Genomic DNA, 25,519 nt, shown 5'->3' with positions numbered 1-25,519 from the left:
CGTTCGCATTGTTACATTGTGTCAGGAAGGGCTCTCAAAAAGGGAAGTGTCCAGGTGTCTCGGAGTGAACCAAAGCGATTTCGTTCCGACATGGAGGAGATACAGAGGAATGGTAACTGTCGATGACATGCCTCACTCAGGCAGCCCAAGGGCTACTACTGCTACCTACGGATTATGGCTCGGAGGAACCCTGACAGCAACGCCACCGTGTTGAACAATGCTTCTCGTGCTGCCACAGAACTCAAACTGTGCGCGATAGGCTGCATGACTCACTCCCGACGTCCACGGCGAGGTGCATTTTTGCAACCACGACACCGTGCAGTGCGGTACAAGCGGGGCTAACAACATGCCGAATGGACCGTTCAGGGTTGGCATCACGTTCTCTTCACCGATGAGTGTCGCATATGCCTTCAACCAGACAATCGTCGGGGACATGTCTGGAGGCAACCCGGTAAGGCTGAACGACTTAGACACACTGTCCAGTAACTGCAGCAAGGTGGGGGTTCCCTGCTGATTTGGGGTGGCATTGTGTGAGGCCGACGTAAGCCGCTGGTGGTCGTGGAAGGCGCCGTAACAGCTGTACGATACGTGAATGCCATCCTCCGACTCATAGTGCAACCATATCGGCAGCATACTGGCGAGGCATTCGTCTCCATGGACGACAATTCGCGCCACCATCGCCCACATCTTGTGAATGACTTCCTTCAGGATGACGACATCGGTCGACTACAGTGGCCAGCATATTCTCCTGACATGGACCTACCGAATATGCCTGGGATAGGTTGAAAAGGGCTGCTTATGGACAACGTGACCCACCAACCACTCTGAGGGATCCCCGCCGAATCGCCGTTGAGGGGTGGGACAATCTGGTCCAACAGCGCCTTGATGAACTTGTAGACAGTATGCCTCAACGAATACAGGCTTGCATCAGTGAGAAAGGACGTGCTGCTGGGTATTAGAGGTACCGGTGTGCACAGAAGTCTGGACCGCCACCTTTGAAGGTCTCGCTGTATGGTGATACCCCATGCATTGTGTGGTTTTCATGAGCAATAAAAAGGGCGGAAATGATGTTTATGTTGATCTCTATCCAATATTCTGCACAGGTTCTGAAACTTTCGGAACCGAGGTGATGGAAACCTTTTTTGATGCGTGTATATAAACAATCGCATATACAATATTCATCTTGTCAGCAGCACTACTATTTAAAACAAACTGCCAATTTATTCTATGTTCCGGTCACTGTTGAATTCGCGACTATGTCACAGCTTGAGAGAGTAGCCCCAATTTTAATTAACACCTGAAATATTATAAATGCTTTTACATATCTCATAAATTTCTGTATTAATTGAGAGAAACGATGTACTAATGATGTATTGTATTTGAATTATTCATGAATTATTCTGTAAAAATAGTATCTATGGGTTAACATGTGTAAAGAAAAGTCTATGAAACGAAACGCAGCAGGTGCCTTCGTTTGTCTAGTGATATAAGAAAGCGGAACGCGACTAGCTAGGGCTCCCTCTCTGTCTCCATCTCTTTTCTCCTATGCTATCGAGATAAGCTGTGTGTTTCACTTGTACGCTTTTTTTGAATAATTATGTTAATTTGGTGTTGAGTAGCCGTGTTTCATTTGAAGATCCTTTCCCTTGCTATTCATGTTATATGTGATTTGTTACATGTGATTTTATTACGCATTTATATATATATATATATATATATATATATATATAAATCCAGTGTCAGAGTGCATCGAAGAGAAGTTGCTGGCAGATTGTTTGGAGGCCACGGCCGAATACGGTTTGTGTTCATTCGCCGTTTAATCCATCGGATTATAATTTATACGTCACTGACATCACATTTACCGATCTTTTTCTCTCAAAATCCGGGCAACGTTACTACGCGAGCCGCGTAATATTCAGATCGGCCACTGGCCTCCAAACAGTGCCATCTACGAACGCACTCGCCGGTTTCATGTATTGACGATGCTCGAAGGCAGAGTTCAGTTTAATGAGAAAAGCGAGTAAAATATTCCTGTGCCATGTTTCATCATTTCAACAGCGTTGCCTCCAGCAAAGCAAGAAACATTCATGTAGTGTTCACAACCACTACTTACGAATTATTCTACATCTACATCTACATCCATACTCCGCAAGCCACCTGACGGTGTGTGGCGGAGAGTACCCTGAGTACCTCTATCGGTTCTCCCTTCTATTCCAGTCTCGTATTGTTCGTGGAAAGAAGGATTGTCGGTATGCTTCTGTGTGGGCTCTAATCTCTCTGATTTTAACTCATGGTCTCTTCGCGAGATATACGTAGGAGGGAGCAATATACTGCTTGACTCTTCGGTGAAGGTATGTTCTCGAAACTTTAACAAAAGCCCGTACCGAGCTACTGAGCGTCTCTCCTGCAGAGTCTTCCACTGGAGTTTATCTATCATCTCCGTAACGCTTTCGCAATTACTAAATGATCCTGTAACGAACCGCGCTGCTCTCCGTTGGATCTTCTCTATCTCTTCTATCAACCCTATCTGGTACGGATCCCACACTGCTGAGCAGTATTCAAGCCTTGGGCGAACAAGCGTACTGTAACCTACTTCCTTTGTTGTCGGATTGCATTTCCTTAGGATTCTTCCAATGAATCTCAGTCTGGCATCTGCTTTACCGACGATCAACTTTATATGATCATTCCATTTTAAATCACTCCTAATGCGTACTCCCAGATAATTTATGGAATTAACTGCTTCCAGTTGCTGACCTGCTATTTTATAGCTAAATGATAAGGGACCTATCTTTCTATGTATTCGCATCACATTACACTTGTCTACATTGAGATTCAATTGCCATTCCGTGCACCATGCGTCAATTCGCTGCAGATCCTCCGGCATTTCAGTACAATTTTGCAACCTCTCGACACACCACAGCATCATCTGCAAAAAGCCTCAGTGAACTTCGGATGTCATCCACCAGGTCATTCATGTATATTGTGAATAGCAACTGACCTATGACACTCCCCTGCGGCACACCTGAAATCACTCTTACTTCGGAAGACTTCTCTCCATTGAGAATGACATGCTGCGTTCTGTTATCTAGGAACTCCTCAATCCAATCACACAATTGATCTGATAGTCCGTATGCTCTTACTTTGTTCATTAAACGACTGTGGGGAACTGTGTCAAACGCCTTGCGGAAGTCAAGAAACACGGCATCTACCTGTGAACCCGTGTCTAAGGCCCTCTGAGTCTCGTGGACGAATAGCGCGAGCTGGGTTTCACACGACCGTCTTTTTCGAAACCCATGCTGATTCCTACAGAGTAGATTTCTAGTCTCCAGAAAAGACATTATACTCGAACATAATGCTTTCTTAAAGGTCATGTTTACTAGCAGAGGTAAAATCCATTAACTTTCGTTTTTAATTAATTAATTCATATCTATGTAACCCATAATAATAATATAAAATACCTTATATGTTACTTTGTTTTTTCTTACTTTTTTATTGAGAAATACTACAGCAACATCACATTCCATTACGGAAATAACTGTCTCAGATACTGTGTCGTTTGTAGCGACCAAAGGCGTTACACCTTTCAAAATAAAAGCCAATACTATCATTGCATTAGCTCTGACTTTTATTATCTCTGTTCTTGAATGTAATGTTAATGACTCCAATTATGTTCTTGCTCTGATAAAGGCGAAGGAAACTTATAATTGTGAATATTTCGTATTACACGTCGATAGTAAGAGTAAAAGTTGTATTCCAGAAAGAAATAAACGAGTGCTCATCTCTGATAAATAATTCGGCGAGACTCGAACGTAAAGCTACTCTTTCTAGTCATCGTAATTACTATAGAAACTTTCAGCTACACTACGCCGACGTAGTGTTGGAGAGACGCTGGGGAGACTGAGAAAGGAACCTGGAAATAAACATGGCGGCTTTCAACGGACTCAACAACACGCAGCAAGAAATTTGCCACAGCTCTTTACCAACATAATACCACACAACAGAAAGCGGAGTTTAGTTTCACCATTTCAATATACCATTTGAAAACCAAGAATACACGCTAATTTGGTCTATAAACCAATAAAATACGAAAAACAACGGTACAGTTGATGTCATGGTCTTCAATCCGAAGACTGGTTTGAAGCAGCTTTCCATGTTGCTCTACCTGTCTTCATATCCGAATAACCACTGCAGCCTACATCATTCTGAATCTGCTTAGTGTATTCATCTCTTGGTCTCCTTCTACGATTTTTACCCTCCACACTTCCCTCCAATACTAAACAGGTAATCCCTTGATGCTTCAGAATGTGTCCTACCAACCGACCCCTTCTTCCAGTTAGGTTGTGCCACAAATGTCTTTTCTCCCAATTCTGTTCAGCAGCTTATCATTAGTTACATGATCTACCCACCTAACCTTCAACATTCTTCTGTAGTAGTACATTGCAAAAGCTTCTGTTCTCTTGTTACCTAAACCGTTTATCGTCCGTGTTTCACTTCCATAGAACTTTGGGGTACTCGTTTACGATTATGATTGGAATCAAAATGTTCATTTAGCTTTTACAGATATTAAAATTCCCTCTCCATCAGACGCACACCACCCATATGATAGATTCGTTTCATCCTGTTGCGAGCATTTCTGGAGTTACCCCGTTGTTTGTTGTTGCTCTGCGGCGTTACAATTCACCCAATGTTGCTGGATAGGAGGCGCAAAAACGGAGTAAAAAAAGGAGAGAAAAAAAGAAACCTCTGGGTCAGGCGATCCCGAAGACCAGTGGTTCTATGAGAGATGCGACCTACCGCTGAGGCCGATCACGGAATCCTCCTACAGGCAGGTACATACCTGTGTGGTGATGATCTGTCCTATTGAAAAATTAAGTTTTCGGTATTTTATGGCAAATACCCAATGAACGAGAGTCCTAGCGGCAACCATATTGACGGGTAACTTACAACTCTCATGAAGGTAAACTCCACCCCAACTGTCGATTTTTAACTGACCCTTGTCCGCCCCCGGTAGCTGAGTTGTCAGCGGGATAGAATATCAATCCTAAGGGCCCGGGTTAGATCCCCAGCTGGGTCGGAGATTTTCTCCGCTGAGGGACTGGGTGTCATGTTGTCCTCATCACCATCTTTTCATCCCCATCGACGCGCTAGTCACCGAAGTGGCGTCAAATGGAAAGACTTGCACCCGGCGAACGGTCGACATGACGGGAGGCCCTCGTCACACGACATTTATTTATAACTGAACCTTTGACAACAGACTGCTTCGCTTCATGGTAATTCGGTGTGATTTCATGCTGTTCCATTTTTATTTTTGGAACTACCACTGTCTGATTTTTGGTATCACTTAGCGACTCCCTTCATGTTAAATCAACACATTTTCTTTCCTTAGTAGTAATTCACGAGTCCAAGAATAGCATAAAAATGGTCGAAACCGATTATGCACTAAAATGAAGGCGCTACGTAGATGGTTTTCTGGACTGATGAAATCGGATGGATGTTTCTCAAACACCTTGAATATACCCTGCTGCACACGAATATACAGGGTTTGAGAAAATCCCTTTCACAAACTTGTAGGACTCGTAGAGCGGAGTGAGTGCATAACACTGTGAATAGGAACCCATCTCCGGAAAACTACCGCGTCCGTGTGACAGCAGTTTGAAAGTATGTCTTCTAGGTAGGTGTGCAACAGGGTAGTCATAGCTGTTTCATCAGATCACCGTCAGCAGCCTGCCTGCGGCGCTTCAAGGAGACGCCGCACACCGCAATTTGAAGAGGCGGTACTGCACCACGTTGAAGCGAACCCGTCAACGAGTACACGAAGAAATTGTATGGCTTACAGTTGTGAACATGGTTGTTATTCAGCGACCGTATACTAGTTTCAACATAAGATTAAACAGCCAACCGGTTGCACACAAACATTTAGTAAATTGACCTAGGTTTTGGCGCCTGCTAGGAGCGTCTTCATCAGAATGAACAGTTGCTAAATCCTGTATACACTCCTGGAAATGGAAAAAAGAACACATTGACACCGGTGTGTCAGACCCACCATACTTGCTCCGGACACTGCGAGACGGCTGTACAAGCAATGATCACACGCAAGGCACAGCGGACGCACCATGAACCGCGGTGTTGGCCGTCGAATGGCGCTAGCTGCGCAGCATTTGTGCACCGCCGCCGTCAGTGTCAGCCAGTTTGCCGTGGCATACGGAGCTCCATCGCAGTCTTTAACACTGGTAGCATGCCGCGACAGCGTGGACGTGAACCGTATGTGCAGTTGACGGACTTTGAGCGAGGGCGTATAGTGGGCATGCGGGAGGCCGGGTGGACGTACCGCCGAGTTGCTCAAGACGTGGGGCGTGAGGTCTCCACAGTACATCGATGTTGTCGCCAGTGGTCGGCGGAAAGTGCACGTGCCCGTCGACCTGGGACCGGACCGCAGCGACGCAAGGATGCACGCCAAGACCGTAGGATCCTATGCAGTGCCGTAGCGGACCGCACCGCCACTTCCCAGCAAATTAGGGACACTGTTGCTCCTGGGGTATCGGCGAGGACCATTCGCAACCGTCTCCATGAAGCTGGGCTACGGTCCCGCACACCGTTAGGCCGTCTTCCGCTCACGCCCCAACATCGTGCAGCCCGCCTCCAGTGGTGTCGCGACAGGCGTGAATGGAGGGACGAATGGAGACGTGTCGTCTTCAGCGTTGAGAGTCGCTTCTGCCTTGGTGCCAATGATGGTCGTATGCGTGTTTGGCGCCGTGCAGGTGAGCGCCACAATCAGGACTGCATACGACCGAGGCACACAGGGCCAACACCCGGCATCATGGTGTGGGGAGCGATCTCCTACACTGGCCGTACACCTCTGGTGATCGTCGAGGGGACACTGAATAGTGCACTGTACATCCAAACCGTCATTGAACCCATCGTTCTTCCATTCCTAGACCGGCAAGGGAACTTGCTGTTCAAACAGGACAATGCACGTCCGCATGTATCCCGTGCCAGCCAACGTGCTCTAGAAGGTGTAAGTCAACTACCCTGGCCAGCAAGATCTCCGGATCTGTCCCCCATTGAGCATGTTTGGGACTGGATGAAGCGTCGTCTCACGCGGTCTGCACGTCCAGCACGAACGCTGGTCCAACTGAGGCGCCAGGTGGAAATGGCATGGCAAGCCGTACCACAGGACTACATCCAGCATCTCTACGATCGTCTCCATGGGAGAATAGCAGCCTGGATTGCTGCGAAAGATGGATATACACTGTACTAGTGCCGAAATTGTGCATGCTCTGTTGCCTGTGTCTATGTGCCTGTGGTTCTGTCAGTGTGATCATGTGATGTATCTGACCCCAGGAATGTGTCAATAAAGTTTCCCCTTCCTGGGACAATGAATTCACGGTGTTCTTATTTCAATTTCCAGGAGTGTAGTAATACATAGAAAATCAGGTATGACAAAAAACACATTAAGCAAGATGACAATTTTTATAACGCACAATCGTTACTTACGTAAAAAGAGCAACAGTCACGGTTTGGAGCTGCTTTGCTCAAGTCGAATGTAAAACGAAATGCTGTAGCCTTTGCCACGTGTACCCAGCTGAGAACAACACCAGGGTGATTGGCCCAGTAGCTTACACTCCTGCCACAAACACAACGCGAATTGCACCGCCCATGAGGAATTCTTTGGCTATTAATGAAAGGAGAAGAGGAGATCAGCCTTTATCATCCCGTCGACAACGAGGTCATTATAAATGGAGCACAAGCTCAGACTAGGTAAGGAAGGAGAAGGAAAGTGCCATGCCCTTTCGAAGGCAAAATCCTCACGGAAATCCTAAATCGTGATGGCCAGACGTAGGTTTCAACCGTCGTCTTCCCGAATTCGAATCCAGTCTGCTAACCACTGTGCCACCTCGCTGGGTAATGAGGGTCCAATTGTGAAATCGGTCGCGTTTCCAACGTCTTTTCAAGTGGTGGTAGCATTCGAATGATATGTTTCGTGACATGGGTTCCAATTCAAAAGATTATCTACTCACTCCTGCGCCAGCGTAAGCTGTCACCGGCATATCCGTCGGCAAAGATCTAGCGTGAAGATCGATTAACAGCCGCTGGATCAAGCGTGCATATCACAAGAAAGGCCAGAGACACACCAACAAGCAACACGCCTCCAACGCATTCTCGACAGCATGTACGAGGGCTGCTCAGAAAGTGAGGAATGATCGGTCGCAAAATGGAAACCCCTGTGAAAATCCGATGAGGCTTTTCACAGATGTGTCTCTAGTACGTCCATCGATCGCAACAAGATGCTCTTCTCAGTTGTGAGCGCACTGTGAGCGAGTAAAGGTGCCTAGAACAACAATGTCTCCCGCCAAGTAGGGTGGCCTGCTGAGAGGCTTCGCTTCGCCTTAATGAATGCAGCCCACCTAACACAACTGCAACGCACTTCTCTCCGTGGCAGTTCTCAGCCGCTCTCTGCAGGAGCAGTGAAGACGCTCCTGCAGCCTTTTCGATGGGAAATGTTCGATCATCCACAACACAGCCCTGATTGGCTCGTTTGAGTATCATCTCTGTTCACATGAAACGCTGTCTACGAAGACAACACTTGGACGCAGGCTAGCGCTATAGAACAGCATAGACAATTATCGGAAAGCGCAGGCGGCTGCCTTCTATGACGATGGTGTTGGAAATTTGGCATAACGCACCCGCAAATGTCTGAGCGTCGACTATGTAGAGAAGTGTCTGGAAAGTGTAGCTAAATGTGCAACGAAAACAGTTTTGATTTTCACCGTAATTTCCATTTCGCGACCAATCCTTCCTTACTTTCCGATCAACCCCCATATTTAGGCCACCGTTGCTGACCAGAGGACCCTACTGAATCACATTTCCAGTTGTAGTCTGTCAGTTCAGTCGCAGCCTACGACAGTACATTGCGACCAGATTTGTGTTGATAGTGGGACATGTACTTCACCCGTAGCTATACTACAGTTAGTAATAGCAAGAATACTGATTTTGTCGGTAAGAGGACTATTACTGATGAGGTCGTACCAAAGCACATGGACTCTATTAAAGTTAAGTATCCAGTGCAAGTAAATAAAGAACCACTGAGCAGTGCCCCGGCTCACGTTGGTGCCACTGACAGGTTGGCATCGTGTATTGGGTTTGTCACCTCTCGTTTTCTTAGTCTGTTCACTGGCGCCATTGCGTTTGCTCGCTTTGTCTGTCCGTCAGTGGCAGCAGCAGCGCTTATCGATAGCAAGTACTGTGGTACTATCTTTGGAGCGACCTCTGGTACACTACTGGCCACTAAATTGCTACACCACGAAGATAACGTGCTACAGACGCGAAATTTAACCGACAGGAAGAAGATGCTGTGATGTGCAAATGATTAGCTTTTCAGAGCATTCACACAAGGCTGGCGCCGGTGGCGGCACCTACAACGTGCTGACATGAGGAAAGTTTCCAACCGATTTATCATACACAAACAGCAGTTCACCGGCGTTGCCTCGTGAAACGTTGTTGTGATGCCTCGTGTACGGAGAAGAAATGCGTATTATCACGTTTCCGACTTTGATAATTGTCGGATTGTAGCCTATCGCGATTGCGGTTTATCGTATCGCGACATTGCTGCTCGCGTTGGTCGAGATCCAATGACTGTTAGCAGAACATGGAATCGGTGGGTTCAGGAGGGTAATACCGAACGGCCTCGTACCACTGGCAGGCATCTTATCCGCATGGCTGTAACGGATCGTGCAGCCTCGTCTCGATCCCTGAGTCAATAGATGGGAAAGATTGCAAGAGAACAACCATCTACAGGAACAGTTCGACGTCGTTTGCAGCAGCATCGACAGTCAGCTCGGAGACCAAGGCTGCGGTTATCTTTGACGCTGCATCACGGACAGGATCACCTGCGATGGTGTACTTAACGACGAACCTGCGTGCACGAATGGCAAAACGTCATTTTTTCGGATGAATCCAGGTTCTGTTTACAGCATCACGATGGCAGCATCCGTGTTTGGCGACATTGGAAGCGTGTATTCGTCATGCCCATACTGGCGTATCACCCGGCGTAATGGTACGGAGTGCCATTGGTCACACATTTCGGTCACCTCTCGTTCGCATTGACGGCGCTTTGAACAGTGGACGTTACATTTCAGATGTGTTACTCCCGTGGCTCTACCCTTCATTCGACCCCTGCGAAACCCTACATTTCAGCAGGATAATTCACGACCGCATGTTGCAGGTCCTGTACGGGCCTTTCTGGATGCAGAAAATGTTTGACTGTTGCCAGGCCAGCACATTCTGCAGATCTCCCACCAATTGAAAACGTCTGGTAAATGGTGGCCGAGCAACTGGCTCGTCACAATACGCCAGTCACTACTCTCGATGAACTGTGGTATCGTGTTGAAGCTGCATGGGCAGCTGTACCTGTACATGCCATCCAAGCTCTGTTTGACTCAATGCCCAGGAGTATCAAGGTCATTATTACGGCCAGATGTGGTTGTTCTACGTACTGGTTTCTCAGGATCTATGCATCCAAATCGCTTGAAAATGTAATCACATGTCAGTTCTAGTATAATATATTTGTCCAATGATTACCCGTTTATCATCCGCTTTTTTCTTGGTGTAGCAATTTTAATGGCCAGTAGTGTATTTCCGGGTCGTCGTGTGTCAGGCAGTTCGCTTAGGAGCAGTGAGGTCCGACCAGCGCCAGTTCGCCGTGATAGCTGGCGATACATGCACTGCCCGATGCAAGGATGTGATAGCGAGAGTGAACGTCCACGACGCGGTCCGGATTCAACGAATTTAAGTTGAACGGATCGTTATATTCGAGTAGTGAAACCTTCACTTGTGTGTGTGTGTGTGTGTGTGTGTGTGTGTGTGTGTGTGTGTCTGTGACCACATGGCGATAAGCTGTCAGCAGATGAATCATAGTGGCACCATTCCCTTGCCTGGCTTGAGCGCGGACGACCGTTAGTTGGTCGTTCGATCGGACGTCTCATCGGACGACGTGTATTTGGTCTTCGACAGCTTCTGGGCCCTCTCTCTTTGTATCGACTTGTGGTTCGTGCTTGTCGTTCGACTGTAACTGGTTTTAGAATTGTTTGAGTTGTTGGTGGAATTGTTTTCGCTGGTCCGTGTGTATCTAGTGTGTTTGAATGAGCACTTATTTTAACGCTGTCTGCGTACTGCATTTGTTGAGTGGTTCCTTCTACCTTTCAGTGTTTTAAAAGCCGGATGCTGCACACGCAGTGCTGTCAGTCACTTCGCCCTCGCCTGAATTATTCCATCGTTGTGCTGGTTATCAGATGTTAGGTGGATTTGGTAACAGGGTTGGTCGGCGTTTCAACTGTCCGTAGTTTGAGTTGCCACCTTGTTAGGTGAGCGTAACGCTTGGCTGCCTGTCTTACGCAGCTGTAGGGACTTTTCTCAGGTCGATGCTTGGAGCACTGTCTGTGGATCACTATCTTCTATATTGGGTCTGATTTTTATCAGTTGTTTAAAAATAATATTTGTTTAAATTATTCCTATTGATTGTGGCCTTTCGCCGACAAGTAATCTGAATTCTTCTTAATAAAGCCTCCAGCTGCCAGTGTAGCTTGCGTTACAGTGAATTTTTTTAAATGCTTGTTTTAAAAAAGGATTTTCGTATTTTCAACGAGCAATTGTCTTCCTCATTCGTAATTGAGGCCTTCAGCCGTTAATTGTTCTGAAGTACTGCTCGTGGCCTTCGGCCGACAAATAATTTTGAATTTTTTTCGTAAGTGTAGCTTGTGTTACAGACTTTTTTTTTAAAGATTGTTTTTAACAATTTATTTCCTTACATAAAGTATACGTGTTTACTGTGCAACAAACGTTAACTGATTACCTCCCTTCCACACCTTTTCCTGCTTTTGCTAACTCCCATGTTTCAACCATATTAACGCACGTGTGCATTTGTGTTGCAGAAAGAGGATCCCGGCCACAAATAACAACATCCTCTCCCTTGCCTCCCTACGGTACAAGACTCTACAGAGGCAACTAGGATGCTACAAGTTCCCTCTACAATTCCTAGAAGCCCGTAACAGGAATTTCCGCGAACAGCGTGTATTTGTCAGTTGCGCGGATGTGACAGGACGCTTCCCGAGCAGCGTACGCATTCCGGACGGCCGGCGCGCCCGGCAGCGGTGCCGCATCGTGCAGGGGCGCGGCCCCCCTGACGCTGACGCCGACGCCGCGTGACACGGCGCACACTGCCGCATTCCGCGCGCCCGGGCCCCGCTCACACAGCTATCGACGGCCCGCCGGCTTTGTCCCGACGCCGGCTTTGTGAGTGCGAGCGGCTTGGTGCCACAGTGTCAGCCTGCATTACGCGAGTACTGCCGATGCTGCCTACTGTGAACAGCGCTCCCTGCTGCCTGCTGAATGCGGGGTCTCCCCTCCCCTCCCCCCCGCCGCCCATCCCCACCCCATCCACACCCACCCACCACCCTTCCCAGCAACTTCTGCCGCTACTCGGCGCCATTGTAAGAAGTTGCCGGGGACTCCCCAATTCTTCGCCGCAGGATACTGTCTGCTCCTGTCACGGTCGCCAAACAACGCGCCCCTATCTTCCCTATACAGTAAGCTGCGTCCTGCGTTGTTCACTGGTTTGCTGCTGCCGTGAAAGCGCGGAAAATTCTCAGTTTATCCGTAGCGCTCGATTAATGGCAGTGAGCACAGAAGGTCCGTGAAAAATTGCTTCTTACACCGTTTAATTCTTCATCAAATCTCTTTCTACTCCCAACACAATGAGAAAGCAAGAGCCCCTAACATTTCAGAGATAACTCAACATCTACATCTACATTGATGTGCGAAAACATTACAACCACCCTATTACACTACGGGCCACTAAAATTGCTACACCAAGAAGAAATGCAGATCATAAACGGGTATTCATTGGACAAATACACTCCTGGAAATGGAAAAAAGAACACATTGACAACGCTGTGTCAGACCCACCATACTTGCTCCGGACACTGCGAGAGGGCTGTACAAGCAATGATCACACGCACGGCACAGCGGACACACCAAGAACCGCGATGTCGGCCGTCGAATGGCGCTAGCTGCGCAGCATTTGTGCACCGCCGCCGTCAGTGTCAGCCACTTTGCCGTGGCATACGGAGCTCCATCGCAGTCTTTAACACTGGTAGCATGCCGCGACAGCGTGGACGTGAACCGTATGTGCAGTTGACGGACTTTGAGCGAGGGCGTATAGTGGGCATACGAGAGGCCGGGTGGACGTACCGCCGAATTGCTCAACACGTGGGGCGTGAGGTCTCCACAGTACATCGATGTTGTCGCCAGTGGTCGGCGGAAGGTGCACGTGCCCGTCCACCTGGGACCGGACCGCAGCGACGCACGGATGCACGCCAAGACCGTAGGATCCTACGCAGTGCCGTAGGGGACCGCACCGCCACTTCCCAGCAAATTAGGGACACTGTTGCTCCTGGGGTATCGGCGAGGACCATTCGCAACCGTCTCCATGAAGCTGGGCTACCGTCCCGCACACCGTTAGGCCGTCTTCCGCTCACGCCCCAACATCGTGCAGCCCGCCTCCAGTGGTGTCGCGACAGGCGTGAATGGAGGGACGAATGGAGACGTGTCGTCTTCAGCGATGAGAGTCGCTTCTGCCTTGGTGCCAATGATGGTCGTATGCGTGTTTGGCGCCGTGCAGGTGAGCGCCACAATCAGGACTGCATACGACCGAGGCACACAGGGCCAACACCCGGCATCATGGTGTAGGGAGCGATCTCCTACACTGGCCGTACATCTCTGGTGATCGTCGAGGGGAGACTGAATAGTGCACGGTACATCCAAACCGTCATCGAACCCATCGTTCTACCATTCCTAGACCGGCAAGGGAACTTGCTGTTCCAACAGGACAATGCACGTCCGCATGTATCCCGTGCCACCCAACGTGCTCTAGAAGGTGTAAGTCAACTACCCTGGCCAGCAAGATCTCCGGATCTGTCCCCCATTGAGCATGTTTGCGACTGGATGACGCGTCGTCTCACGCGGTCTGCACGTCCAGCACGAACGCTGGTTCAACTGAGGCGCCAGGTGGAAATGGCATGGCAAGCCGTTCCACAGGACTACATCCAGCATCTCTACGAACGTCTCCATGGGAGAATAGCAGCCTGCATTGCTGCGAAAGGTGGATATACACTGTACTAGTGCCGACATTGTGCATGCTCTGTTGCCTGTGTCTATGTGCCTGTGGTTCTGGCAGTGTGATCATGTGATGTATCTGACCCCAGGAATGTGTCAATAAAGTTTCCCCTTCCTGGGACAATGAATTCACGGTGTTCTTATTTCAATTTCCAGGAGTGTATATCATACTAGAACTGACATGTGATTACTTTTTCACGCAATTTGGGTTCATAGATCCTGAGAAGTCAGTACCCAGAACAACCACCTCTGGCCGTAATAACGGCCTTGATACGCCTGCGCCTGGGAATTGAGTCAAACAGAGCTTGGATGGCGTGTACAGGTACAGCTGCCTATGCAATTTCAACACGATATCACAGTTCATGAAGAGTAATGACTGGCGTATTGTGACGAGCCAGTTGCTCGAGCACCATTGACCAGACGTTTTCAGTTGCTGGAAGATCTGGAGAATGTGTTGGCCAGGGCAGCAGTCGAACATTGTGTATCCAGAAAGGCCCGTACAACACCTGGAACATGCGGTCGCACATTATCCTTCTGAAATGTATGGTTTCGCAGAGATCGGATGAAGCGTAGACCCACGGGTCGTAACACATCTGAAATGTAACGTCCACTGTTCAAAATGCCGTCAATGCGAACGAGGTGAGCGAGACATGTAACCAATGCCACACCATACAATCACGCCAGTATGGCGATGACGAATACACGCGTTCACCGCGATGTCGCCAAACACGGATACGACCATCATGATGCTGTAAACAGAATCTGGATTCATCCGAAAAAATGACGTTTTGCCATTCGTGCACCCAGGTTCGTTGTTGAGTACACCATTGCAGGCGCTCCTGTCTGTGATGCAGCGTCAAGGGTAACCGCAGCCTTGGTCTCCGAGCTGATAGTCCATGCTGCTGCAAACGTCGTCGAACCGTTCGTGCAGACGGTTGTTTCTTGCAAACGTCCCCATCTGTTGACTCAGGGATCGAGACGTGGCTGCACGATCCGTTACAGCCACGCGGATAAGATGCATGTCATTTCGACTGCTAGTGATACGAGGCCGTTGGGATCCAGCACGGCGTTCCGTATTACCCTCCTGAACCCACCGATTCCATATTCTGCTAACAGTCATGGATCTCGACCAACGCGAGCAGCACTGTCACGATACGATAAACCTCAATCGCGATAGGCTACAATCCGATGGTATGGATTTGTTCTTCTTACACAGGGCATGACAACAACGTTTCACCGGGCAGCGACGGTCAACTGCTGTTTGTGTATGAGAAATCGGTTGGAAACTTTGTCGTGTCAGCAAGTTGTAGGTGTCGCCACAGGCGCCAACTTCCTGTGAATGCTCTGAAAAGCTAATCATTTGCATCTCACAGCATCTTCTTCCTGTCGGTTAAATTTCCCGTCTGTAGCACGTCATCTTCGTGGTGCAGCAATTTTAATGGCCAGTAGTGTAATAGTTTGATTTTCTGTGTTTGGAACGAAAAACATCACTGATTCCGTTTATCAGGGAGTCAACAATTGGTGGTGGTGGTGCTAAATTCCTATCGGAGCAAACTGCCATTGGTCCCTAGGGTTACACACTACTGAATCTAACTTAAACCAACTTACGCTAAGGACAACACATACACCCATGACCGAGGGAGGACTTGAACCTCCAACGGGTGATCCGCGTGAACGGTGGAAGCTACCCCCCGCGGCTGGCCCGACAGTTTGTTTGTAGGTTTGTGCAGGTACGTGGCATTAGATGTCCACGCACAGGTCGTGTAATTCGCGTACATATCGGTCCGCTGTTTTGCGTATGCGATGATGGCGCGCGACAGCGGCCCAGATGGGTCCCATAGTATTTACATGAGGCGAATTTTCTCGCCAAGACATCAATGTCAATTCACTATAACGCTGCTCAAACCACTGTAGTGCGGTTCTGGTTTCTAGACATGGACAGTTATACTGCTGAAAGATGTTATCGCCGTCAGGGAAGAAATCAAGCATGAAGGGGCGCACGTGGTTCGCAGCTGTGAGCGTGTCTTCGATTACTACCACACGTCCCATGCAAACGCAGGGGGACGTCTCCCATAGCATAATACTGCTCCCACTAGCCTGCGCCCGTGTCGTGCTGTGCGTTTCGAGCCACCGTTCACCTCGGTGTTTGTGACGACGGCCATCGACCTAGTGTAGCATAAACGTGATTCATCCGGAGAACTGACACGTTTCCATTGATCGACGGTCGAATCCCTATGGTCCCATGCCCGCTGCAATCATAAATGACCATGTCTTTGGGTCAACATTTGAACACGTAGGGGTGATCTGTCACGGAGCTCCATGTGCAACAGTGTACGGTGAACGGTGCGCTCCGAAACAGTTGTGGGTTCACCAACATTGTGCTCTTTCGGCAGAGATGCCACAGAGCAGCATCTATCCTACTTCGCAGAGCAGACAAGCCTCCGAACGCCACGTTTAGTGCAGACACATGGGCGTCGAACCATTTAGCGCCTAGTAGTACTTGCCTCGTCCTTCTGCCTCTTTCCGTAGATTCTCGCGACATTGCTGCTCGCGTTGGCCGATATCCATTGACTGTTAGCAGAATATGGAATCGGTGAGTTCAGGAGCGTAATACCGAACGCCGTGCTGGATCCCAACGGCCTCGTTTCACTAGCAGTGGAGATGCCAGGCATCTTATCCGCATGGCTGTAACGGATCGTGCAGCCACGTCTCGATCCCTGAGTCAACAGATGGGGACGTTTTCAAGACAACAACCATCTTCACGAACAGTTCGACGACCTTTGCAGCAGCATGGACTATCAGCTCGGAGACCATGGCTGCGGTTAGCCTTGACGCTGCATCACAGGCAGGAGCGCCTGCGATGGTGTACTCGACGACGAACCTGGGTGCACGAATGGCAAAACGTCATTTTTTCGGATGAATCCAGGTTCTGTTTACAGCATCATGATAGTCGCAACTGTGTTTGGCGACATCGCGGTGAACGCACTATGGAAGTGTGTATTCGTCATCGCCATACTGGCGTATCACTCGGCGTGATGGTGTGGAGTGCCATTGGTTACACGTCTCGGTCACCTCTTGTTCCCATTGACGTCACTTTGAACAGTGGACGTTACATTTCAGATGTGTTACGACCTGTGGCTCTGCCTTTCATTCGATCCCAGCGAAACCCTGCATTTCAGCAGGATAATGCACGACCGCATATTGCAGGTCCTGTGCGGGCCTTTCTGGATATAGAAAATGTTCGACTGCTGCCCTGGCCAACACATTCTCCAGATCTCTCATCAATTTAAAACGTATGGCAACGGTGGCCGAGCAAGTGGCTCGTCACAATACGCCAGTCACTACTCTTGATGAACTGTGGTACCGTGTTGAAGCTGCATGGCCAGCTGTACCTGTACACGCCATCCAAGCTCTGTATGACTCAATACCCGGGTTTAACAAGGGAGTTATTACGACCAGAAGTGGTACTATTTTCTCAGTATCTACGCATCCAAATTGAGTGCAAATGTAATCAAATGTGAGTTGAAGTATAATATATTTGTCCAATGAATACCCGTTTATCATCTGCATTTCTTCTTGGTGTAGCAATATTATGGCCAGTAGTGTATGTTGCCGCGAAGACTAAAGATATAGAATATTAGTAATGTCTGAGTTATTTAAAAAGATTTAAGAATTTTCAAAATAAATCCGAAGCGATTACTTTTCAGCGTTTAGTCGTACATCAAACGAAAGAGCATCTCAAACAGTTTTGTTTGTATTACAATTGCGCATGTGCATTCACTGTTTCTTCTGTCTTGCGTCTGACAGCGTTACTACGAAACGCGGTGACTCGTGGACAGGAAGGTTTTCGTATTTCGCATTTTCCAAGGACAGAATCTTCTCTTACAGTGCGATGTGCGTTCCGTATTAAATTCCCCTGTAATCTTCCAATTTATGACAATATCCGTAGATCGTATCATCGGATTGAAGACACCGGTTGTCTTTGTAACGGGAAGAGTACGGAATGAGCATGGGTGAGTGAAGGGTGTGAGTCTTTCACGTGTAGAGCCAAGAAATCAGTGGGGACGGCTAGTGTTGAATTAGCAGTTCCAGTGACGTATGTATGCAGACTTCCAAGAATACACTTACACAACTACATCAGTATCGATCGTAGTTGTTACACGGTCTGAAGCGTACAGACTTAGCTTTACGCACCAACTTTGCAAACGAAATACTGTTGCACGACGAAGAAGATCTACACATCTACATGGGTCCTCTGCAAATCACACTTAAGTACTTGGCAGAGGGTTTATCGAACAATTTTCGCAATAATTATTATTCCAATTTTGAACAGCGCGTGGAAAAAACGAACATCTCCTATGTAGGTCAGCGCCAACAAAATGTAATCGCATTCGGACGACAAAGTTGATGATTGAAATTTTGTGAGAAGATTGCGCCTTCGTTTTAATTACCCCAAATCCTGTAGCAAATGGTTCAAATTGATCTGACCAGTGTGGGACTTAACATCTGAGATCGTCAGTCCCCTAGAACTTAGAACTACTTAAACCTAACTAACCTGAGGACATCACACACATCCATGCCCGAGGCAGGATTCGAACCTGCGACCGTAGCAGTCACGTGGTTCAGGACTGACGCGCCTAGAACAGCTCAGCCACCGCGGGCGACCGACTGTGTTCCAGTAGACCGTTCTAGATCGTGTCCTCTTCACTGATGAATCAACATTTCATACGAATAGGAATGTAAACGCACATAATATGTGCATCTGGAGGTCAACAAATCTCCACGAGATGGTACAGTCGCAACGAGACTCCCGTAAATCGAATGTTTGTTTTCGCCCTACCGAGGCGGAAAGTTTAGGGGCCTTCCTTTCCTGATGAAACATCTGCATCTGGTGTTTCTTACCTTGTGCACTAAAGCTAAGGCTCGATCTTCAACTGGAGGAAGCTGAACCACGTAACTGTATTTGGCAGCAAGATGGTGCGCCTCCTCGCTGGTGTAACTCAGCACGCGATTCGTTAAACGACGTCGTACTAGACCGCTGAACTGACCGCAAGGGGCGGCAGAGCAGACATTGTATCGCATGGCCTCCACGTTCACCCGAACTGACGCTAAGCGACTTTTACCGTTGGGGAGTCATAAAGAATTATTTGTGTGTGCCTGCGTCACCAGCTGACCTACCAGACTTTAGAAACAGGACTAAAGCAGTTATTGCGAGTTACACTGATCAAGATTTGGGAAGAACTCGATGTGTAGCGTGTGACGAATGGTGCTCACATTAAACCCTTGTCAGAAAAACTGTGATACTGTGTCATTTCTACATCTACATCCATACTCCGCAAGCCACCTGACGGTGTGTGGTGGAGGGTACCCTGAGTACCTCTATCGGTTCTCCCTTCTATTCCAGTCTCGTAATGTTCGTGGAAAGAAGGATTCTCGGTATGCTTCTATGTGGGCTCTGATCTCTCTGATTTTATCCTCATGGTCTCTTCGCGAGATATACGTAGGAGGGAGCAATATACTGCTTGACTCCTCGGTGAAGGTATGTTCTCGAAACTTTAACAAAAGCCCGTACCGAGCTACTGAGCGTCTCTCCTGCAGAGTCTTCCATTGGAGTTTATCTGTCATCTCCGTAACGCTTTAGCGATTACTAAATGATCCTGTAACGAAGCGCGCTGCTCTCCGTTGGATCTTCTCTATCTCTTCTATCAACCCTATCTGGTACGGATCCCACACTGCTGAGCAGTATTCAAGCAGCGGCCGAACAAGCGTACTGTAACCTACTGCCTTTGTTTTCGGATTGCATTTCCTTAGGATTCTTCCTATGAATCTCAGTCTGGCATCTGCTATACCGACGATCAACTTTATACGATCATTCCATTTTAAATCACGCCTAATGCGTACTCCCAGATAATTTATGGAATTAACTGCTTCCAGTTGCTGACCTGCTATACTGTAGCTAAATGATAAGGGATCTTTCTTTCTATGTATTCGCAGCACATTATACTTGTCTACATTGAGATTCAATTGCCATTGCCTGCACCATGCGTCAAATCGCTGCTGATCATCCGGCATTTCAGTACAATTTTCCATTGTTACAACCTCTCGATATACTACAGCATCATCCGCAAAAAGCGTCAGTGAACTTCCTATGTTATCCACAAGGTCATTTATGTATATTGTGAATAGCAACGGTCCTATGACACTCCCCTGGGACACACCTGAAATCATTCTTACTTCGTAAGACTTCTCTCCACTGAGAATGACATGCTGCGTTCTGTTACCTAGTAACTCTTAAATCGAATCACACAACTGGTCTGATAGTCCATATGCTCTTACTTTGTTCATTAAACGGCTGTGCCGTTGGATCTTCTCTATCTCTTCTATCAACCCTATCTGGTACGGATCCCACACTGCTGAGCAGTATTCAAGCAGCGGCCGAACAAGCGTACTGTAACCTACTGCCTTTGTTTTCGGATTGCATTTCCTTAGGATTCTTCCTATGAATCTCAGTCTGGCATCTGCTATACCGACGATCAACTTTATACGATCATTCCATTTTAAATCACGCCTAATGCGTACTCCCAGATAATTTATGGAATTAACTGCTTCCAGTTGCTGACCTGCTATACTGTAGCTAAATGATAAGGGATCTTTCTTTCTATGTATTCGCAGCACATTATACTTGTCTACATTGAGATTCAATTGCCATTCTCTGCACCATGCGTCAAATCGCTGCTGATCATCCGGCATTTCAGTACAATTTTCCATTGTTACAACCTCTCGATATACTACAGCATCATCCGCAAAAAGCGTCAGTGAACTTCCTATGTTATCCACAAGGTCATTTATGTATATTGTGAATAGCAAAGGTCCTATGACACTCCCCTGGGACACACCTGAAATCATTCTTACTTCGTAAGACTTCTCTCCACTGAGAATGACATGCTGCGTTCTGTTACCTAGTAACTCTTAAATCGAATCACACAACTGGTCTGATAGTCCATATGCTCTTACTTTGTTCATTAAACGGCTGTGGGGAACTGTATCGAACGCCTTGCGGATGTACTATTCATAGTTGTAAGCTGAATGTAATAAATTGCCAACCGCTGTGGCCGTGCGGTTCTAGGCGCTTCAGTCTGGAACCGTGTGACCGCTAGGTCGCAGGTTCGAAACCTGCCTCGGGCATGGATGTGTGTGATGTCCTTAGGTTAGTTAGGTTTGAGTAGTTCTAAGTTCTAGGGGACTGATGACCACAGATGTTCAGTCCCATAGAGCTGAGAGTCATTTCAACCATTTGAATTTGTAATAAATTACAAAGCCCTAAAAAATCGATATTCATTTTTGAAACACGAGGTATTGACTTGGACGATTGTAACGCTGTACTAGAGGGTCGAATAAAAGACGTACACTATGTGATCATAAGTATCCCGACACCTGGCTGAAAAAGAATTACAAATTCATGGCGCACTCCATCGGTAATGCTGCAATTCAATATGGTGTTGGCCCACCCTTAACCTTGATGACAACTTCCACTGTCACAGGCATACGTTCATTCAGGTGCTGGAAGGTTTCTTGGCGAATGACAGCCCATTCTGCACGGAGTGCTGCACTGAGGAGAGGTAGCGCTGTCGCTTGGTGAGACCTAGCACCAAGTCGGCGTTCCAAAACATCCCAAAGGTGTTCTACAGGATTCAGGTGAGGAATCTGTGCAGGCCAGTCCCTCACAGGGACATTACTGTCGTGTAACCACTCCGCCAGAGGCCGTGTATTATGTACAGCTGCTCGATCGTGCTGAAAGATGCAATCGCCATCTCCGAATTGCTCTTCAACAGTGGGAAGCAAGAATGTGGTTCAAACATCAATGTAGGCCTGCGTTATGATAGTAACACGCAAAATAACAAGGGATGCAAGTCCCTTCCATGAAAAAGACTACCACACTATAACTCCACCGCCTCAGAATTTTACTGTTGTCACTACACTCGCTGGCATATGACGATCACCGGACATTCGCCATACCCACACCCTACTATCGGATCGCCACATCGTGTACCGTGATACGCGACTCCTCAGGTCGGTCGGTTTGTGGGATTAAAGGGACCAGACTGCTACGGTCACCGGTCCACGTCACTCCCCTCGACGTTCTTCCACTGTCCAATCGTCCAATTTTTTTTGCTCTTTACACCAAGCGAAGCGTCGTTTGGCATTTAGCGGCGTGATGTGTAGTTTACGAGCAGACGCTCGACCATGAAATCCAAGTTTCTCACCTCTCGCCTAACTGTACAGTACTTGCAGTGCATCCTGATGCAGATTGGAATTCCTGTGTCACGGTCTGGACAGATATCTGCCTATTACACGTTACGACCTTTTCAACTGTCGACCGTCTCTATCAGTCAACGGATGAGGTCGGCCTGTACGCTTTTGTGCTTTACGTGTCCCTTCACGTTTCCACTTCGCTATCACATCGGGACAGTGGGCTTTGGGATGTTTAGGAGTGTTTATATCTCGCGTACAGGCGTATGATACAGACGTATGACACAGGTGACATCCAAGCCCTTGACCCCGTTGAAGTCTACTGCGGAGCGCCCCATTCCGCTCTCTCTCGATGTCTAATGACTACTGAGGTCGCTGATATGAAATACCTGGCAGTATGTGGCAGTGCAATGCACCTAATATGAACAACATATGTTTTTGGGGGTGTCCCGATACTTTTGATCACAAAGTGTATATTTGGATGATCTTTAGATATGAAACGCCTCCGCACCAACAGAAGTAATAAAGGCGGCGTCATGTCAGCTGCGGAGCCGTGAACAGCTGGGACGCTACTGCGTATTCCATTAGCGGCTCGCGGCGCCCACACGCACACGCGCGGCTTGTTTTATCTGTATTTTCAGCTCGCGCCGTCGGCGTCCGATACCGGTTTTTAATGGGAACCAGTCGCGAACCCACCCCCGTAGCACGCTTCCCCCTTCCCGCTCCCCTCCCTGCCCTCCGGGGCAGCCAATACGCAGATAGCGCACGCACCGGCGCACGCAGTCGCAAATTTATTCCATCGGGCCATCGGCGCGCCGATGCGCTTCCCCAAGAATAATTTTCGCGTCGCGGATAACGTTTCGAGCTGTGACGCTCCATCATCGGGAGCGCCCTCCCCTGTCTCATCGCTCGCGTTCACTCACAGAGCCGGTTTCAGGTTTCGTTTAAGTGCTACTCGTAGCCAAGACTTCTTTTTTTTAATTTTTTCCACGAGTTCCCCTCTTGCAGAAACCTCATCTTCTCAGAGCAGAGCTGCGTCGATCGACCGCAATTCCTTGTTCAATATATCCCTGTCTCTGTCTTCTCTCACAGTCTTCACAAGCTCTCAAGGAAGTTCTTCCTTACTGTCTCAACACACGTCACAGCATCTTGTTTTACCTTCTTGTCAATGTTTTCCACAGTTTTCTCTCCACGCCGATTCTGCAGAGAGACTCCTCATTTCTTATCTTATCAGTCCATCTAATTTTCAACATCCTTCCATATCTGAAAACGTATTGATTCTCTTCTTTTCTGATTTCCCGACTGCCCATGATTTCATCAGCATACAATGCTGTGCTTCAAACGCACGTTTGGAAATTTCTTTGTCAGGTCAAGGCTGATGTTTAATACCAAATTTATTTTAGACATGAATGCCCTCTTTTCCTAACTCAGTCTTCTTTTTATGCCCTCTTTGCTTTGTCAGCCGTGTGTTATTTTGCTTCCGAGATAGAGTTCCTTCGCTCCATTTTCTTGGTGCTTCCCAGTTTTAACGTTAATTCCATCGCTAATCTCATTTCTTAATACATTACTTTCTTCTCTCCTCAGTTTCCTCTCAGTCCATAGCGTGTGCTTCTTAGACTGGTCATTCCACTGAACAGGTCCTCTAATACTTCTACACTTTCGCTGTGGGTAGCAATGTGATCAGCGAATCTTATCACTGATATCCTGTACCCTAAATTTTAATAACACTTCAGAACCAATCTTTTAATTCCATTATTGCTTCTTCCATGTATGGTTTGAGTAGTAAAGGAAACAACTGCATCTCTGTCTTACGTCCTTTCCAATACTACCTCGTCGTTCTTTGTTGTAGATTCTTTTTGTGCATGTACGTATTGAACATTACCCGTCTTTCCCTAGAGCTTATACTTACTTTGCTGGAAATTTACATTATCGTGCACATCTTAGTCGCCAAATCCTATCAAAGTACTTCGATTTTTCTTAAGTCTTGCTTCTATTATGAAACCGAACATCAGAACTGTTTTTGTGGTGCTTTTATTTTTCCTAAAGCCGAACTCACCGTCATCAAACAAATTGTCAACCTTATTTCTCCATTCTTCTCTATGTTATTCGACTCAGCCGTTTCCATGCATGAGATTATGTGGATCATATTTTTCCAAACGTCTGATGGTTTGGCATAACTGACTTAGTCTGCTGTGTTATTGTCTGTTTCTGAGCATTTTTATACTTCCTTCTTTCGTCGATCAGTTGAAATTTTCTTCTGTCATCCAAGGTTCCTTAGGAGTTCCTTTCCTTGTACAACTTTTGTCTATCCCAATTCTCTGATTGTCGTGATTAATCTCCATTTGTCATGAGATGAACTGACTACTATGGTATTTACTATAGCACTATCTGCAGTCTTGGTTAAATACAAACGCACGTCATCGTTCCTCAGAACTTCAGTATCCTGCTTGCTTCCACATTGAGTCTTCCGGACTAGCCTCAAACTTGAGCTTGCTCTTCATCACAACTAAAATCCAATCTGTGCCTATATCTGCTCGTGGGTACACCTTACAATGGAATAGGTGATCTGAGAATCTATGTTTGGGGATGTTGTAATTCATTTGCAGTCCTCCTCTGTCACCAGCCCGCCCCCTCTTGTGTTTTTCGAATAGTTATTCGTTATTGCTACCTAAAAGTTATTGCAGAGCGTAACGACTCTTTCTCCTCCCTCGTTCCTGGTACCAAGGTAATACTCCCCCGTAGCTACACTATGTGATGAAAAGTATCAAGACACCCCCAAAAATGTATGTTTTAAGTGCATTGTGCTGCCACGTACTGCCAGGTACTCCATATCAGCAACCTCAGTAGTCATTAGATATTGTGATAGAGCAGAATGGAGCGCTCCGCAGAACTCACAGACTTCGAATATGGTCAGGTGACTGGGTGTCACCTGTGCCATACGTCTGAACGGGAGATTTTCACACTCCCAGATATCCGACGTAATAGTGAAGCGGAAAGGTGAAGGAACACGTACAGCACAAAAGCGTACAGGCCGACCTCGTTTGCTGACTGACAGAGATCGCCGACAGTTGAAGAGGTTTGTAATGTGTAATACGCACAC

The sequence above is a fragment of the Schistocerca gregaria genome, chromosome 9, assembly GCF_023897955.1.
Source record: "Schistocerca gregaria isolate iqSchGreg1 chromosome 9, iqSchGreg1.2, whole genome shotgun sequence".
Classification (NCBI taxonomy): domain Eukaryota; kingdom Metazoa; phylum Arthropoda; class Insecta; order Orthoptera; family Acrididae; genus Schistocerca; species Schistocerca gregaria.
This window is presented reverse-complemented; position numbering follows the sequence as displayed.